At 37.4% G+C, this 14,494-nt stretch overlaps 1 protein-coding gene across 2 annotated transcripts in view; it reads left to right on the forward strand.

Annotated features, from left to right (window-relative positions):
- Positions 1-14,494, forward strand: part of LOC115880028 (GAS2-like protein pickled eggs) — a 272,661-nt gene that overhangs the window by 5,001 nt on the left and 253,166 nt on the right. The window lies entirely within an intron of this gene.

The raw sequence follows: 14,494 nt of genomic DNA on the forward strand, positions 1-14,494 counted from the left end.
GTAGAGCAGAAACGACGATTTTTCAGTACTACTTTTGTTATGTTCGTGGAACAGTTCCAAATTCCTGTTCCTTGCATATAGCGTGGAGCGTGGAGTTCAGCAAGGCTCTCCTCTCAATATTTTTTATATACAGGGTGGTCCGAATTGTATTCTGCAAACTTGGGCAGCATATTCTGCAGATAAAAATAAGTTAAAAAGTGAATGAAAATGAGTTAAAAAGTTCGTATAAATGTATGTCCTAAAATGCTTAGTTTCGGAGATACAGGGTGTAGAAGTTTCATTTTTATTTCGATTTTTTCCAAATAATTTGTAAAGTAACGTCAATATTTGGATGAAAATTGGTGTCTGGTAGTTTTTTGCCATGAGAAATTTGATTTTGATGTCAATATGACTCCTATTTGTAGGGGGCGCCACCCAAGAACAGTTAACCTAATAGGACTGCTCATTCAGCCAACAGTGTCTGCCAGGCAGGGTTCGGAAAACTACATGTTACTTTTAAAAACTACATAAACTACATTACATGTAGTTAATGTAGTTTATGTAGAGGGTGTAGTTTATGTAACCTATGTATGTAACTTTCAAATGTCAAAGGTTTGAGGTGAGGTTATAATAAGTTGAAGCTTTAAAAACACCATAATGTATTTAAGAAAACAGAAGAAATATGGCTTTAAATATAATATTTACATCATATATCTCTATTACACCTCATACAAAGGAAAATTATTCATAATATCAATACAGAGTTTATTAACGTAGTTTTCATGTAGTTAATGAACGGGAAAAGACGTAGTTTTTGAAGAAAAACTACACGTAGTTAATCAGGTAAATTACGTCTTAATTAACTACTTCCGAACCCTGCTGCCAGGTGTATGCGAAAACTCCTCGCTTTGTGACGTCATTGTAGTCCTTGTCATGGTTATTCAATTAGTTTTTATCCGCCAACCAGTAATACACACACGTGCATTATTGGTTGCCGAATGCAAAACGTTCATTATTTAGTTTATTTATTTAAACACCTTAAAGCTTGATTTTCATGCATCCGTTATACGTTGATACGATGGCGATGGTCCGACGGTCTTCTGATTGGTCATAGAGTTTTCGCGCCACTTTTCATCCGTAAATATTTTACTTCAGCCCGGCAACGGACCCGTTCATACGATAACGGACGTTTTTACCTTTGGTTTTTACACCTTTTTGACAAATTTAATCTAACCTTAATAAAAATATAAGTAAAATAGCAAAATCGTTATGGAAACGCAAAATATAAAATAACACCAACATATATCCGATAAACGGAGGCATGAAAATGCAATAAATTTAAAAACTGCGTTATTTTCTAACCAATCAAAGTCGTTAAATTCTACCAATAAAATTAATATCGTATTATCGTATCGTCGGACAACGGATGCATGAAAATCAAGCTTAAATCGTATTAAATACTCGGATAATGCATTTTTAAGAACAGCAGTTCCCAGCATAACCTTTTGCAGGCATTCTTTTTAGAGTACTTCCATATTTTGCTTTAAAATAATTAATAAACAATATCGTAGGCACTTAGTAAGCACTTTGTCACAATCCACAACGAGAAGAGTTGTCAACTCAGTTAACAGCGACAACCAAAAAGTAAAGAGGCAACAAAGCAATGAGATTTTTGAATGTCCGGAGTGCGGTAGGCAGATAACATTACGTATCGGGCTTTTCAGTCACGCAGAAAAGCTCATGAAAGAAAACGCCTTGCGTGACCATCTTCTGATGTGTGTCGAATACTCGTCAGCGAGTAATGGCTGTATGTACAATCCACAACACAAAATGAACGTATTTATACACTCTATAGCTCTAAAAACTTTAAAAACACCTTTTTCACATTTAAAATTGACAAAATAATTAACTCAAAATTTCTCAACTGTTATTTTTATAAGTTTACCATAGGCAACAATAATACACACTATCATGACAAGGACTACAATGACGTCACAACTGTCAGCTGCAGCGCGGGAAGAGGCGAACGTACGTCTTATGAGGATGAGCAATCCTATTAGTTTACCGTTCTTGGGCGCCACCTACATGTTTTTTAATTGTTTTCAGGAGTAATAACATTTTCGTCCGTACCTGTATAAAAAACTACTGAGTAAAAAATATACATTTCCTTGATTTTTTACGTAAAAAATGTCACTTGGTAAAAATCGCTACGAGCAACCATTCTCAAGATATTTAGAATGGAAATAGTCAATACACGTCATTATTGTTGCGGGCCCGTGTGGACTCGACCTAACCTCACAATATGGCCCGCCCTCGTATGACCTTAACATCGCATAGACACCGCAATGATTCATTCGTTCGAGAAGAATCGAGTCCCACTGGAATGGACGAGTACATACGAGAACATTCGAAAACCTTCTCTACGCACCTAACGATCTATGGACAATTCTAGAGTTCTTTACCTGTTGGTATAAAAGCCGGCGGCGGTGGCCTACAGGGGCAGTTATAAATATACAGTTGACGCGCTAAAATTCAAAATAAATTCTTAGTTATAAATCGTTTGTAAATAGTTCTATAAGTCTTTTATCGTTATTATTTTTGTTAATTAGTGTTAAATAAATAGTGTTTAAATAAATTGTGACTTTCTATCCACACGGAACCGACGAAAAACGTAACAATTGGTGTCAAGTGTGGCGTGTGATAGACTAGTAAAATAAAAAGACAGACAATGGCTCCGAAAAAAATTGTTGAAAGACTTGAAAGTGTCGGAATTAAAAAGCGTTCTGGAAGAGAGGGAATGCGAAACAGATGGAAAGAAAAAGCATTTTGCAAGCTAGACTAAGAGACGTTTTGGTGGAGGAAGGTGAGGATCCTGACACATTTTGCTTTGAGTTGGAAGGTGACCTTGACTCGTGCCTACAAAAATTAGACGACAACTTGAACAATTTGAATAGTAAAATAATTGACTTGGAATTTAATTTAGAAGAGAAAATCAGTGATAAAATTATGGAAAATTCCCAGGATTTAATCAATACATTAGAAGATAAGATCATCGAAAATTCTAAAGATATACAGGCCAGCTTTAATAATAAAATAGTAATTTTGGAAGAAAGTTTTAACAATAAAATAACAGAGATTGAGGAAGATGTAAATAGAAAAATCGAAATTTTAAAACAAGAAATAGCAAAGGCAAATTCACCAAAATGTCAAGAAACATCGGAGGCACCGAAACTAGTCGAAAATAAGTATATCTCAAAATCAGTTATTAAGCCTCCACAGTTTGACGGAAAAACCGCTTGGGCCAATTATTTTGCCAGTTTGAGGCCGCTGCGAGAGCGAACGGATGGACAATCGCTGAAAAGGCTACCGCTTTGACTGTCGCACTGCGAGGAGATGCGACTGATATCCTGCAGACATTGTCACCATCGGAACAGGGAGATTATCAGCAATTGGTACGACATTTAGAAATGAGGTACGGCCAAGCTCATTTGGAACATGTCTATCATTCCCAGCTAAAAAATCGCATTCAAAAGTCAAATGAGTCTCTGCAGAGTTTGAAGCCGACGTAGCCCGCCTCGTTCGCCTTGCGTACCCTGCTACGCCAGAGAATGTTATGGAGCGGTTGGCAGTACAGGCATTCTCCGACGGCTTACGTGATAACGAGACAAGACAAGCACTTCTCCTAGCCCACCCAACGCACTTGGTGGATGCTTTAGCACGTGCCCTAGAATTTGAGGCCGCGAAACAAAGTTCTCGGTCTTTAGGAAGAGTACGGGCCATCGACGAATGTTCCGACGAATCCGTGGAAGGGATTGTTCGGAAGGTAATGGACCAGTACATGGGCAAGAAGGGACCGATTCGTTGCTGGAACTGCGGACAGGTGGGACACGTGCGAAGCCGTTGTAAGGAGAAGAACGAAGAACCGGCTTCGTCGAGGTCGGAAAACTACTAAGGGTCGAAATGAAGGGGCACACGTCGACCTGTACCCAACATGCCCCAACGAAAACTGCTCAAGTCGCCTCGCTACAACACAAATTCAACAGCATTTTTGTGGATGGTTTTGTTGATGGAGAGTTCCGGACCATGCTGTTGGATACAGGTGCGACGAAAACTATCATCAGACCGGACATTCTTAAAACATCGAAGAAGGTTAAAACAACACAATGGCGACTACGTACTGCTACGGGGGGCTCCGCTGCTGTCCATGGAGAAGTAAACCTTAATTTTGTTATTGGGAGCACCAGTTTTGAACATCCAGTGTTAGTAGCAGATATCGAAGATGAACTTATTCTCGGAATGGACATCATGACCACTAAAGGTTTTGAACTAAACTTCAAACAGGGAATTTTAAAAATAAATGAAGAAGAAGTCGTTCTACATCGAAAATGTGAGGAGACGCTTCGCCTGGTGGTAGCAGAAGATGTTTCGATCCCTGAGCGCTGTGAGATATTTTTGGATGGTTGCCTGGAAGGTAAAATGAATAATGGGAGTATTATTCTGTTGGAGCCAAGAAACCATGACAGCGAAATAGGACGAGGGATCGCTGTTGGAAAAGCCCTGCTACGAGCGAAGAAAACTGTACCGGTGAGAGTAATGAACACGAATTATTATTCTGTATCCTTGAAGAAGGGAACCCTCTTAGGGTACTGTTGTTCGGTCTCCTCAGTCGTTCGAAGCGTGGAAGCCTCCAAAATTTCGACTTCAAAAATTCCGGACAAAATGGTGAAGGAGTTAGTAAACGTTAAGGGATTATCTCCCGAAAATATTAGAAAATTGAGAAACCTGATAATCAAGTATCAAGATGTGTTTGATAAAGGAGAAGCAGGACAGAGAGGTCGTACCAATTTAGTACAACATAAAATTGATACAGGAGATGCACGACCAATCAAACAAAATCCGAGAAGACTTCCGCTCGCCAAACGCGAAGAAGCTGATAAAATCCTTCGAGAAATGAAAGAAGAGGGTGTCATCGAACCATCTAACAGCCCGTGGACATCGCCGGTAGTACTAGTAAAGAAGAAAGACGGTACCACCAGGTTCTGTGTTGATTATCGGCAGCTCAATAATGTTACCAAGAAGGATAGTTATCCCCTGCCGAGGATAGACGATACTCTAGACACGCTGGCGGGGTCAACGATATTCTCTACGTTAGATCTGAAGAGTGGATATTGGCAAGTCGACATGGCGCCGAAAGACAGAGAGAAGACAGCGTTCTCGGTGGGCTCCGGACTGTGGCAATTTACCGTCATGCCTTTTGGATTGTGCAACGCGCCAGCTACCTTTGAGAGACTAATGGAGTCTGTGTTAAAGGGACTATCCTGGACTACCTGTTTGGTGTACCTGGATGACATCATAGTGGTTGGGAAATCCTTTGACGATCATCTGAAGAATTTGGAAGAAGTTTTCAAGCGACTAGGGAGCTCTGGTTTGAAACTTAGCCCCAAGAAATGTCATCTGTGTCAAGAAAAGGTACACTACTTGGGCCATGTAGTCTCCTCCCAAGGAGTTGCGGTAGATCCACAGAAGACCAAGACAGTGGAAGAGTGGCCGATACCTAAAGATAAACATGAACTACGAAGCTTTTTGGGACTATGCACATACTATCGCCGCTATGTACAGGGTTTTGCCACCATCGCAAAACCATTGACCAGACTTACCGAAGGCGAGAGGCGTTTCTCTTGGGACTCAGATTCTGACGAGGCATTCCGAAAATTGAAGAAGGCCCTGACTAGTGCGCCCATACTTAGCTACCCTCTTGGCAACGGAAACTTTATATTGGATACCGACGCTAGCAATGTTGCGTTAGGCGCTGTTCTGTCTCAGATCCAGGATGGTCAAGAAAAAGTCATTGGTTATTTTAGTAAGACCTTGTCAAAACCGGAAAGGAACTACTGTGTAACCAGACGAGAATTACTAGCAGTAGTTAAAGCAGTGGAACACTTCTACAAGTATCTCTATGGAAGAAAGTTCTTGTTAAGAACAGACCATGCTGCTTTGAAATGGCTGTTGCAATTTAAGAATCCTGAAGGGCAGGTAGCTAGATGGATTGAACGATTACAAGAATTTGACTTCGACACAGAACATCGAGCTGGGGCAATCCATCGGAATGCCGACGCACTTTCCAGAAGACCTTGCGCTAAGGACTGTAAGCATTGTTCCCGAGCTGAAGAGAAAGAAGTGAAACTCCTAAGAACAACTGTGGTTAATGATAGTTGGCAACCCGAAGATCTTGCAAATGACCAAACCAGTGACCCAGAATTAGGTTTAGTAATTAACTGGAAAACGCAGGCCAAAGACCAACGTGGGAAGAAGTCTGCAGATATTCGCCGAACGTAAAGTCATACTGGGCTCAGTGGAATTCTTTGGTAATAGATAACGGACTACTTCGCCGTGTGATCGAGAGACCGGAGGGACAAGAAGAGAGAAGGCAGATCGTCATTCCAAAGAAGAGGGTCCCAGAAGTATTGGAGGAAGTTCACAATGGAACCAGCGGTGACATCTTGGTGTTACCAAGACACTTGGCAAGCTGCGTGAACGGTTCTACTGGGTGAACTGCAAAGAAGATGTGAGGGCCTGGTGTAAGAAATGTGACATTTGCGCAGCCATTAATGGGCCACAAAAGCGTGGTAAAGCCCCTATGCGCCAGTACAATGTTGGTAGTCCCTTCGAACGAATAGCGATCGACGTGGCTGGTCCTTTCCCGGAGACGAACGATGGCAACAAATACATTGTGGTAGTAATGGATTACTTCAGCAAATGGGTCGAGGCCTACGCGTTGCCAAATCAAGAAGCGTCCACGATTGCTGATGCCCTTGTTAAAGAATGGATCTGCAGGTTTGGTGTTCCCATGGAGCTTCATTCAGATCAGGGAAGAAACTTTGAGTCCAATCTGTTCCAAGGCGTCTGTGAAGTCCTGAACATCCGCAAGACCAGGACGACTGCTCTACATCCACAATCCGATGGGATGGTTGAACGCATGAACAGAACTATCAACCGTTATCTGGCCAAAGTAGTCTCTGACCACCAAAGAGACTGGGACAAATTTCTTCACCTGTTCCTGTTGGCCTACCGTTCATCCGTCCAAGAATCTACAGGGCAAACTCCAGCCAGCATCGTTATGGGACGGGAAGTGCGCCTACCCTGTGATCTGAAATTTGGTTGCCGACCGGGAGAAGAAGTCGCCGGAGAAGATTATGTCCACACACTACGTCAAAGGATGGACGACATTCATCAGAGAGTCCGCCTAAATATTCAAAGTGCTAGTGACCGAATGAAGGAACACTACGACATTCAAGCTGAGCATGGAGGATACCAACCAGGGAAGTTGGTGTGGCTATATAACCCGCAGAGACGTCGTGGGTTATCTCCGAAGCTACAATCCTCGTGGGAAGGGCCATACGAAGTCATGGATAGGATTAATGACGTCGTATACCGTATCAGAAAATTGCCAAAAGGAAAACCGAGGGTAGTCCATTTCAACCGTTTGAGCCCCTACCAAGGCAAAATAGAAGATCGTGCTGGGACCGTGAGAACCTGCGTTTTTTAAATTAATGATAAATTTTTCTTCGAAAAAATGATGATAAAACAGTTTCTGTCGAACTTTTGGCACAAAAACATTTCAAATTTATAATTTCAGTCTAATAACTATGTAATCAGCATGTTTAATTTATGTCAATGGTGACAGGTATTGATATTTTCGATTCCAAATATCTCGAGAACCATTACTCGTAGCGATTTTTAGGAAGAGATAATTTTTACGTAGAAAATGTCGCAAATGTATATTTTTTTATTGAATAGCTTTATACAGGTACGGACGAAAAGTTATTACTTTTCAAACTAGTTAAAAAATATGTAGGTGGCGCCCTCTACAAGTAGGAGTTATATTGACATGAAAATTAAATTTCTCATGTCAAAAAACTCCTAGATACTAATTTTCATCCAAATATTGACGTTACTTCAAAAATTACATGGAAAAAATCGAGATAAAAATGAAACTTCTACACCCTTATCTCCGAAATTAAGCATTTTAGGACATACATTTATACGAACTTTTTTACTTATTTTTATTTGCAGTCAGTATATGCCGTCGGAGTTTCCGTACAACACGCACGGCGTCAGCGATGGCTATGAAATGAAGATCGCTGTCATTTTATATGTAAAATTATATGGGGAATGTCAACGATCGTCATTTCGAAGCCCATTCGACGCCGTTTTTTTTTATCGTACGGTACTTTTGGGTAGAGATGGTAGAAACGACGATTTTTCAGTACTACTTTTGTTGCGTTCCTGGAGCAGTTCCAAAAAAATACCTGTTCCTTACATACCATACTAAAAGTTAATTTAATTAAAAAATCAGGGCAATGATTGCCGATTTAATTTTTGCTAAAAAAATTTTTGTCACGTCACAATTAATTGTTCACATATTTTTGCGTTGTACAGGGTGTCCCATTTTCGTGTTTTTTGCGGGGTATCTCGCTTATGCGTAGAGATACAAAGATGCGGCTTTCACTTCACTTTGTTACTTTTTTATGAAACTAAAAATGCTACACACAGATTAGTCCTAGCCCTCTTAGTTCCTTATATACGGGGCAAAATTGAAAATGTTGCATTTTTTGGCTCTCTTCATATCTCGGTTATCTTCTAACTTATCGAAAAGGTGAAGACAGAGCCTAGTAGACATTTTCACGTAGAATCAATCCAGTGGCGTAACAATCGTTGGGAGCTGCCATTCTCGAAATATATAACCTAAACTTATGTTTTTTTTTAAATGGGACACCCTGTATATTATTTTTTTTATTAAATTTACCTTGTCATGAGCTTTCTAAAAATATAATATGCCCTAGACTTATTTTTATAAATTAGGAAAAGATACATTTTTTAACTTTTTTACATTGACAGCTGGTTTATAATAGATAGTCACGACAATTGAATAATAATTTATTCAACGTCAAATTTTGGAAACCCACTTTCTGTTTAATTAAAAATATAGGTACCTAAAGTAAAATAGTATCATTCTTTTACCTTGAAGATGTAACAATAGTTTGAAAAAAAGAGATGTTATATAAGTAAATAATTAAAAACTCATTATGAGTAGAGTACAATTCTCACGTAGATATACTTTCTTTTTTTATTACAAAAGAGAAAATCATTTTTTTTGACATTCTTCATTTCTACAAATGAACATATAATCCATTTTTTAGGACGTGCTAAAAGATATTTCCTAAAACGTATAATTAAATTATATTTAGAAGTTGAATTATGACCTTCCTTCATTTTCATTTAAAGTATTTTTTTAAAAAAACTTATTAAATAATAAATACTCATTAAAATAATTAGAATACTTTTCTTCATGGTAATTAAGAAAATGCCTGACAAACCATTTTTAAATTGATGTTTCAAACAAAAACATCTGTTTGAAGGAGGAGTAAACAAACATTATAAATTATAAGTTCCTGTATGGAAATCTTCGAAATTGTGTAGCGCTAGACGTTATGGCGACGTATTTTTAAACAATGAGTAATTTTGTATTAATTATCTATTGTAATTATTAGCAAGGATATTGCGTATTTAAATTTGCTTTAAATTTGACAACTGAAATCGCTTGCAACTCGGTTTATTCTTGATTGCAGAACTGTCTGCACTATTTGTAGTGTTTAATTTTTTCACCCGAAATAACTTGCGTTTTGTTGTCATAATAGGAAAATTCGGTTTAGAAGTACACAGAATATTCTTGAGTTACGTCATGTCCCTCTCCTTCTCCTTCTTCTTTCTCAGCCTGGTTCCATCCAGTGTCGGATATAGGCCTCTTTTAGGTTTTTCCATGCTTCGCGATCTCTAGCCAATCTTATCCATTGTCTTCCTGCAACTGTTCTGACGTTATCGACCCATCTCTTGTTTGGTGGGCCCAGACATCTTGTTGTTCCCCTAGGTCTCCACTAAATGACTTTTTGTGGCTATCGGTCTGGATCCTGTCTTGCCCCATGTCCTATCTATTGCCACTTCAGACTTGTCACTCTTTTAACAACATCTATTAGTTTGGTTTTGTGAGGTACGTGGGTGTTCCGTATTTTGTCCCTAATGGCGACTCCTAACATGATTCTTTCCATGGCTCTTTGTGCTACTCGTAGTTGTTCTGCTGTTTTTCGTGTAATTGCCATAGTCTCTAAGTCATACGGTCATTTAGTCATTTAGTCAAAAGCCCATGAAAGAAAACGCCTTGCGTGACAATCTTCTGATGCGTGTCAAATACTCATCAGCGAGTAATGGCAGTATATATATGTATGTATGGTCATTTAGCTCTTTTAGCATGGTGTTCAGTTCTTGAATGTCGATGCTCAGCAAGACAATATCGTCTGCGAACCTATGATGGCTAAGGTTTTAAAAAAAAATTAAAAAATTAAAGGTACATTTAAAAAATTAAAGACATTTTCCAGTACCAGTGTAAATAACTTGGGAGAGATGGTATCTCCTTGTCTCACGCACTTGCCGAGTGGTATTTTTTCTCTTTTAAAGTCATCATCTACTTTAACTTGAAATATTGCACTATCATAGATATTTTTAATAATGGAATAATATCTGGAATCGATTCTCGCGTCCTCCATTGCAGCTACAAATGACCAGGTTTCGATGCTGTCAAAGGCTTTTTGTTAGTCTACAAAGGCCAAATGTAGAGGTATATTGTATTCAGTTGTTTTTTCAATGACTGTTTTAATTGTTTGTAGATGATGGATGGTACTAAAACCTTTTCGAAAGCCTGCCTGTTCTATTGGCTGATAGGAAGAAGCTGACGTCAAGTAGCAGAGGAATATTCTGTTGAAAGTCTTCAATAATAACAAACTTCTATATATATATATATATATATATATATATATATATATATATATATATATATATATATATATATATATATATATATATATATATATATATATATATATATATATATATGTATCCTTTGTTTTATTGGTATGGTAGCCTAAGGTAATGCAACAAACAACAATGCTCAGCCTCAGCAAGGTGCAAAAAAAACAGGGGCGATGAAATCAACGCCCACTGTATCAATGGAGGCGCTTCTGGACCTTCCACCTCTTCACATAGTGATCCAGGCGGAGGCAAGAATGGGACTCTATCGACAACAAAGTGTCTTGTCTCTGGGAAATAGGACAGAAACGGAACACTCAAAGATGGGAAATTCTATCGGGGGACCTCTACTCTAAATGAGATCGGACCAAATGACCTCTCTTTATCACTACCACAAACCATTCGAGGTGAACAAAATCGATCGAGGAATGTGGACAGATATAACATTCCTTCAGGATGGACTAACCTGGTATACAGACGGGTCAAAGACCGCTGAAGGAACAGGAGCTGGAAGTATTTGGGGAAATACCAAGGGTAAGTTTATCCTTTTCCTTGGGTAAACACTCAACCGTATTCCAGAGAGAAATCTTCGCCATACTACAATGTGCGAGAGAAAACAATAGAAGAGCTTATTCAGATAAGCTCATCAATATATGCTCAGTCAGGCGGCACTTGGGGCGCTTATGAGCCCAAAGGTATCGTCGAGACTCGTCTGGGAATGCCTAGGTGAACTGGGAGCTCTGGCTTGAAGGAACAGAATGGCCCCTTATTGTAAAAAAAAACTTCTAGTTATAAGATATAATTCTTATGAATTCAATGTTTGATCATTTTTTCCATTTTTTTAAATGCTGGTAAGACCCCATCTTCCAATTTTTACTTGGCCCAAAAATAAATAAAATCTCAGTTTTATCGCAATTATTGTTGAACACTTTGTACAAATAACATTATAACATATTTTTTTAGTCAATTTTTAGACAATGTTTCTGCAAGAGCCCGTATAGAAACTTTTTACTACGGAACGTTTCGAATATCAATCTAATGTTCCATATTTACTAATAATTACAAAACAAACGGTATATTATGCATAATGCAATAATTGAAGAGGACGCGTAGGCGTTATAAAATTGTTTTTCTTTGCATTAATGTTTTTTCGATTTGCGTTTTCTAATGGTTTTTATTACAGAATTATCGGAGGCGGATATAGTCGAATGGTTTTTATTTAACATTAATAATGTTTGGATATTTGTTCTCTAGAGAAATAAAAATATACCTACAATGTGAGAAAATCAAACATTTTATTACATTGGAAAGCAATAATGTTATTTTTTTTGGTAAATTAATTGATTGAAAGACTAATACTTCCTCCATGTAAAAAAGTGTATTTGCATTACGGTATTTACTTTTTTAGTATAATTTTTCTACAAAAAATATATTGAAAAACTAATATGACTGATATGAATTTTATGATTACGTGTTCTTTATGAATATAAGTCTGCCCGATGATCCATTGCAGTGACAGTTGTGCCTGTCATTTCAATTTAAAAGTAAATAGTGTTTTTTCTCATTTTTTGAAGGCAATCTGTCGAAATATTCCCTGACTCATTGGATAGGCTCTAGCTCATGCTTTAGCTCAAACATTTAGTCACTAGTTGATTAAAAAAAGTATAACCATATTGTAAATTATATTTTATCCTCTCATAGTATATGTCTATTTAATTTTTTGATTATGTAACGAGCACTTTGTTTACTCACTTGTTTCGTCCGACTGCTTGAATCCATTTCTGCTTTTGATCAAATCGGTGTGAGAAACTATCCCATACAGCACATCAAATCACATTTGCGATGTGTTTACATTATTAGATGTAGACACAGGGTGACACAATTCCCCCGATGTAAATATGCTACGTTTACACATTGTAGTTCAACACGTATGCACAAAGGTTAAACGTCTGCCTCACAATGTAGATACAGTATAGCATTTACGTATACACAAAGTAAGGGATACACAGTGTGCCGTAGGATACACAGTGCTTGTGTATTACGTTTAAACTCTGTTTACACATTGCAGTTGTGACTACCGCGTGTATACGTATGTATTTTGCTTCGTATATACATCTTGTGCTAGATAAAACTACTTCTTATATGAACGAATTTAGGAAATAATACAAGTTTTGATGCCTAACTTTTCGTTATTTTTAAGAAATATTTATTCAATGATACCAATTATATCTTTTTAGAACGAAAATTAGGAAGACAAAACTTTGTGTTTTCCAAAAGTATCTCGATCGTAAGTTCAAGAGAAGTAGCCTTAAAATTGTTCCATTTTTGTTTTGTATTAAATGTACCATTTTTCTTCCATAAAATGGATTAAGTGGTTAAAAAATAAAATTCTTATATTTCTTTATATCGTGGAACGCAATAGCGCAAATAACACAATAATAACAATTATTTACACTGCAGAAACCAGAAGTAAGAAAAAACTATAAAAGAATAGAATTTGTATCAAAATGTATTAAAAATATAAGTACCTAGTATAACAACATACTAAAATGGCAAACACTGGTATATCGCCACGATTTGGTGGACCTCGTTTAGTCATTTTTTTCTCCTTTTTTCCCTCCAAGCAGTTGGTTTGTTAGCATACCCATTCATCGAGCACTCTGTTGGACTTTGTTGTATTTTATTTCCAGATTAACAATCTCACCCTTAAATTTTATATGAAACTGATTATTGAATATTAAACATATCTGTATATTGATCCATCAATAACTTACCGAATATCAGTGTAAGAAGTTCTTTGAAGTGTTTAAATCTTTCTTTCTCTGGTCCATTTAGATTTTTATTATTTCCAAATTAAAAAAATTATATTGCAGAGCTAACTCAGCGAACCTCTTTATCATTATACGAGAATATTTGGAGTTTTCATTCATTGGAGTCAAAATTTGGTAAATTGGGTATCGAGTAAGGGAAGCGTCGCTGCTATAATATTAATAATACTCTTAGGAAGGTGTAACAGGGTAATTAAAAACTTACCTTAAAATCTCTTTTAAACTACACACAAATAGAACATTTATATAGAGCTTCCGAATGATAAAACAATAATGGCTGCTAACACATACCACTCCTAGAAAGGAGAAAGGAGAGAGGACACATAAGATACATTTGGTCGGTGTGTCTACGCTGAGGCTATCCGCGCGTGCGCACACCTTCATTTCATGCTAGAATGTAGACACAACAATACACTATTACAAAGTGTCTATATAGATATTTATATTATGTGTATACGTCACATTTTTACAAGGTGATGTGTACTATAGGCACAACTATGATACGAAGTATCACACATACATATGACTTATGCATTGTATGTCTCATATACTCATATACCGACGTCAGATTTCATCATTTTAATAATTATTTATTTCGTTACAAAAAACTCTTTAGAATCTTGAGTACATACGGTATACAACTAATAAACACTGTATCACACAATTCTATCAAAATAAACCTGCGTGTATCTCATATGTATATGTTAGAACTAGATGAACACTTAGGTTCACTTTAACATATTTTGTTTTTCATGCGTCTCCCTTGTAGAAACGTAATTTCATTTGGACGTGCTGTATGGGATGAAGCTATAAAATGTTGTTTCGGG

Source organism: Sitophilus oryzae, unplaced genomic scaffold (assembly GCF_002938485.1).
Source record: "Sitophilus oryzae breed Bouriz unplaced genomic scaffold, Soryzae_2.0 scaffold_1604_pilon_pilon, whole genome shotgun sequence".
NCBI lineage: Eukaryota > Metazoa > Arthropoda > Insecta > Coleoptera > Curculionidae > Sitophilus > Sitophilus oryzae.